The following is a 5,525-nucleotide window of genomic DNA, read 5'->3' as shown; positions in this document are numbered from 1 at the left end:
GAGCTGCTCTTTGAAATCTCTGTTCAGCTCTTTCTCTTGTCATTTCTTCTATTTGCTTTAGCTACTCTTTGCTCAAGTGCAAGTTTCAGAGTCTCTTCTGTCATCCATTTTGGTCTTTTCTTTTTTCCTCATCTTTTCAATGACCTTTTGCTTTCTTCATGGATGATTTTCTTGGTTCATCCTACAATTCTTCTGGTTTTAGGTCATTGGTGTTCAGTGCATCAAATGTATTCCTTAGATGGTCTCTAAATTCAGGAGGGATAAATTCAAGATCATATTTTGGCTCTCTTAGAATTATTTTAATTGTCTTCAACTTCAAGTTGAACTTGCATATGAGCAGGTGATGGTCTGTTCCATAATCAGCTCCTAGCCTAGTTTTGGGTGAAGATATTAATTTTTCCATTGCCTCTTTGCACAGATTTAGACAATCTCATTCCTGTTTATTCCATCTGATGAAGTCCACGTGTATGGCCATTGTGTTGTTGAAAAAGTATTTGCACTGAATAAGTCATTGCTCTTCCAAAATTCTCTCATGTTATCTCCAGTATTATTCCTGTCACCAAGGCCATGTTTTCCAACTACCAGTGAATCTTCTTTGTTTCCAAATTTGGCATTCCACTCACCAGTGATGATTAACACATCTTGATTGAACCATTGGTGAATTTCAGACTGCAGAAGCTGATAAAAATCTTCAATTTCTTCATCTTTGGTTTGGTTGTTGGTGCATAAATTTGAATAATAGTCATATCAACTGGTCTTCCTTGTAGATGCATGGATATTATCCTATCACTGACAGCATTGTTCTTCAGGACAGATCTTGAAACGTCCTTTGTGATGATGAATTCCATGCCATTATTCTTCAGACGGTCATTCCCAGAATACTAAATCATATAGTTGTCTGATTCAAAATGGCCAAAACTGGTTTATTTCAGCTCACTAATGCCTAGGATATCAATCTTTATGCATTCTATTTCATTTTTGGCAACTTCCAATTTTCTTAGGGTTATACTTTGTACATTCCATATTCAAATTATTAATGGATGTCTGCAGCAGTTTCTCAATTTGAGTTGTGATATATCAGCAAATGGAGGTCTTGAAAGCTTTTCTTTATTGATCAGTAAGGTTGGTTCTACTCTGATGATGCAGTTCTTTCCCAGTTGTATTTTGAGAGCCTTCCAACCCATGGGGTTCATGCTCCTGCACTGTATTGGACAATGTCTCCAGGCTATCAAAAAAGTTGCACAGTAATGTATCATTCAGTGTTTTTCTGCTATTCCTATGGTTTTCCCTGGCCAATTCTTTGAGAAGTGGATGGCCTCTTCCTTCCTCCTAGTCTGTCTCAGTCTGAAAGCCCTGCTGAAACCTGTGTACCATGTGCAACCCCACTGGCATTTGAAACACCAGTTGCAGAAACTCAAGCCTCACAGCAACACACCATCATGGTACAACAAACCGAGAGACAAGTTTCTCTTCCTTAGCTCTTCCAAACCTCTCCACCCTCCCGTTAGCTGGATCCCTGTCACTTTCCTGCCAACTTGGGAGTGGGGCCTTGATCCCTCCCCTTACCTGGATCCCTGCTGCTGCCCCTTATTCTGTCCTGCTCCCCCTGGCTTTTTCTCTCCTTTCCTCCACTTTTCCACAGCTTGTGGGGTGGGGCTTGGGCTTTACAAGTAACTGCACTATTTTTTCCCTCTTTTTGATTTGTAGTTGTCCTCATTTGCCAATTGATGTCTCTGGTTCCTTGCTTACCATCTTGTAAGCTTGCTTTATGGCCTAACATTTTTATCATGGAGAATGTACCATGGGCACTGGAAATAAATTTATATTGTGCTGTTGTTAGGTGAAGTGCTCTGTAGATGCCTATAAGATCATGTTGGTGGATAGTATGGTTTAGTACTTCTGCGTCTTTGTTGAGTTCTCTTCCAGTTGTTCTATCTTACATTGAATGTGGTGTATTAAAGTCTCCTACTATGACTCTAGAGTCATCTATCTGCCTTTTAAATTATGTTAAAGTCTGATTTATGTATTTTGGGTTTCTCATTGGGCCCATAGATATTTATTAAGGTTATATCTTCTTGTTCAATTGATCCTTTAATCATTATATAATGTCCTTCCTTGTCTCATATGGTGGTTTTTGTCTGAAAGTCAGTTTGATCAGAAATTAATGTTCCTACTCCTCCTCTTTTTTGGTTGCTTGCTATTTGCTTGATAAATCTTTTTCCAACTTTGGTTTTTAGTCTATTTTGTCTTTGCCTGTAAGGTGTGTCTCGTGTAGATATCATATTGATGGGTTTTCTTATACAGTCTGCAACTCTCTGTCTCTTGCATTTAATCCATTGACATTCAAGGTAATAATTAACAAGTTTGAATTTGTTGCTGTCATTTTGTTATGTGTTTTTTTCATGGTGTTCCTGGTTTCTTTGTTCCATATAATTTTCTATGCTGAGCTCATTATGTTTATGAATCATGTTATCATCTCCTTTGTTGCTACTGTTTTAGTATTTGTTAAATATTTGTGCTTGTCCTCTTCGTTATTGCGATGTGAAGTTTTATCTTTTTTTCTTTGAGGTTACCCTGTATAATTTTCTCCCTGAGTTTAGAACAGTCCATTCTGTCTTGCAATTGTCTTGACTTCCTCAGATTTAACAGTTCTGTAACTACACTATTTTTTCCCTCATTTTGGTTTGTAGTTGTCCTCATTTGCCTGCCAGTTGATGTCTCTGATTCCTTGCTTACAATCTTGTAAGCTTATTTCTTTTTGGTTGTCCTTCGTAAGTAACTTTTCATTTTTTCCATGCTTCTCTCAGGATTCTTCCTTTGTTTTTGGTTTTGATGAGTTTGATGATGATATGTCTTGGTGAATTCCTTTTGGAGTCTATCCTGTTTGGGTTTTGATGGACTTCCTGAATAGATATATCCTCATCTTTCATCATATCAGGGAAGTTCTCTTCCAACAAATCTTGGACAGTTTTCTCAGTGGTTTTATTTTTTTTTTTTCCTGTTCTGGAATTCTGAATACATGTAGGTTACTCCTTTTGATGGTATCCAACATGTACCTTAGGCTTTCATAATTTTATTTTGAACTTTTCTTTTGTTTGATCCTTTCCAAAGAAGGATTCAGGTAGCTGTCTTCAATGTCATAAATTCTTTCTTCTACTGAATCAATTCTACTCCTTTGCCCTTTCAATGTTTTACCTATTTCTGAAAATTTAAGATTAGTCTTCTGGATTTCTATCTGTAGGTTTTCTTTATCATTTCTAATGTTTCTTTTATTTTGCCATTTTGTTCTTGTATTTTCTTCCACAATTGTTCTAGGGTTTTGTCTGTGTTTTCCTTGATCTGTCTCTCAATCCGTTGAAGGTATCTAAATATAATTCTTTTGAATTCCTTATCAGGGTGTTCCAATGTTTTTTCTTCTTCAGGGATGTGTTCTGGGTCTGGATCCTGGTCTCTTGCTTCTACCACTTTATCTTTCTTCTTTGTGTGGACAGTGATGGTCTGTTTTCCTCAAGTCATTGTGACATTTGCTGTATTTAGATCTCTGATAACTGTTTGTGAAGAGCAGTTAAGAGTGAGTTAGGCTCTTCTTGATGATCTTTTATCATTTACAAGTTGGTGAAGAAGAAAGACATGCCTCTTGCTCAGTAAGTGGAGCTACAGGAGGTGTGGGTGTGGTTGCAATATATGAGCATGGCTGCTGTCTCTCATTCATTAGATAAAACAATGATCAAAAAAGAAAATCCAAAAGTAAAAGCAAGTGGACCAAAAACACAGTGCATAAACACACAGGAACAATCACCAAAAAAAAAAAAAAAGAAAAGAAAAGAAAGAAAGGAAAAGTAAGAAAAGAAAACCCACATTATCTGTTGTTGTTGTTGTTGTTAGGTGCCATTGAGTCAGCTCCAACTCTTAGTGATCCCTCCTTGGGTTTTCGAGGTGGTATCACTAAGGAAGTAGACTGCCCAACTTTCCTTCCGAGGAGTGGCTGGTGGGTTTGAACCACCAGCCTCTGACGAGAAGTTAAGGGCCTTAGGCACTATGCTACCAGAGCTCCTATCTGGCAATATCTGGGGAGGGGACAATAACAAAAAAAGAGGTAGATAGAGTAGGAGAATAATGAAGAGGAAAATGGGAAAAATGCAAAAAAAGATAAACAAGTAATGGGTATAACCACACACACACACACACAAAAAAAAGGGAACCAGGAAGAGGAAAGAGAGAAAAAGCTGAAAACTAGAACCTTTTCAGTCATTAGCATCCATAATATCCTTGAGCTTCCTGGCAATTGGAGCCTATTCTTAGGTCCCTGGAATCTGAGAGAGGGTGTAGTTTAAATATCGAAAATAGTCAAACTGCTTGTAAACATTCAAAATGGCTGCACCCTCCAGACAGGCAAAATTCCATGGGTCAGCCTCTCTCCCTCTTAGTTGCTTCCCCTTTTATTCACCCGTCACCAGAGCAGTCCTCCATGCAGCCCATGGCTAGCAGGGCTGCTTTTTAGGTTAATTCTTAGGTCTTAACACCATTTGGCAATATCCAAGCTGTTTATATGCTGTCAGGATCTCTGACAGACTGCAGCTCCATATGTCTCCTTTTTATTAGTTTTCATGCAGGTTTTTCTACTAATTGGAGTTTAGTCCATTACTGTATCCTTCCTTTCAAAGCTCAGGGTTCCAGGATTATCTTTGATGTGTATTAATTTGTTCTCCTTTTATTTGTTCATGAGGATCTATGTAGTTTGTCTGCTTATTCCGCCATCTTACCAGAACCTCCAGATCTCTTGTAGTGTCTTGAAGTAATGTTTGCAATTTTCTTTGTATAGGTTTTTGTGTTCCTGATAAGATTTATTCCCAAATATTTTATATTATTGGTAGGTGTTTTAAATGGTATCAATTTTGTTATTTTATTTTCAGAACCTCCTTGTTGTTGTAGAGGAATTCAACTGATTTTTGTATGTTGTTCTTATATCTTGCCACTATGCTAAATCTTTCAATAAATTCCATTACTTTTTTTTTTTTTTTTTTTTTTTTTTTTTGGTTTTTTGGGTTTTATACATATAGGATTATATCATCTACAAGTAGGGATAGTTTTATTTCCTCCTTACCAAAATTTGATGCCTTTCATTTCATTTCTCTTGCCTTATTGCCCTGGGCAGGAATTCCAATAAAGTGTTGAATAGAGGTGAAGATAGAGGACATCCTTTTCTGGTTCCTGTTCAAAAGGGAAATTGTTTCAATCTCTTTCCATCAAGAATATGTTGGCTGTTGATTTTGCATATATATCCTTTATTTTTTTGATAAATTTCCCTTGTATTCATATTTTACTGAATTTTATTTATTTTTTTTATTAACCAGAAATGGGTGTCGAATTTTATCAAATGCCTTTTGTGCATTGATTGATATAATCATGTGGTTGTTTTCCTTTATTTTACTTATGTGATAGATTACACTGATTGTTTTTCTAATGTTGACCCATTCTTGCATACCTAGTATGAATCTCACTTGCTCATGATGTATTTTTTTTTT

The sequence above is a fragment of the Orycteropus afer genome, unplaced genomic scaffold, assembly GCF_000298275.1.
Source record: "Orycteropus afer afer isolate SDZICR_OR568_19922 unplaced genomic scaffold, OryAfe1.0 scaffold00797, whole genome shotgun sequence".
NCBI classification, from domain to species: Eukaryota; Metazoa; Chordata; class Mammalia; order Tubulidentata; family Orycteropodidae; genus Orycteropus; species Orycteropus afer.
This window is presented reverse-complemented; position numbering follows the sequence as displayed.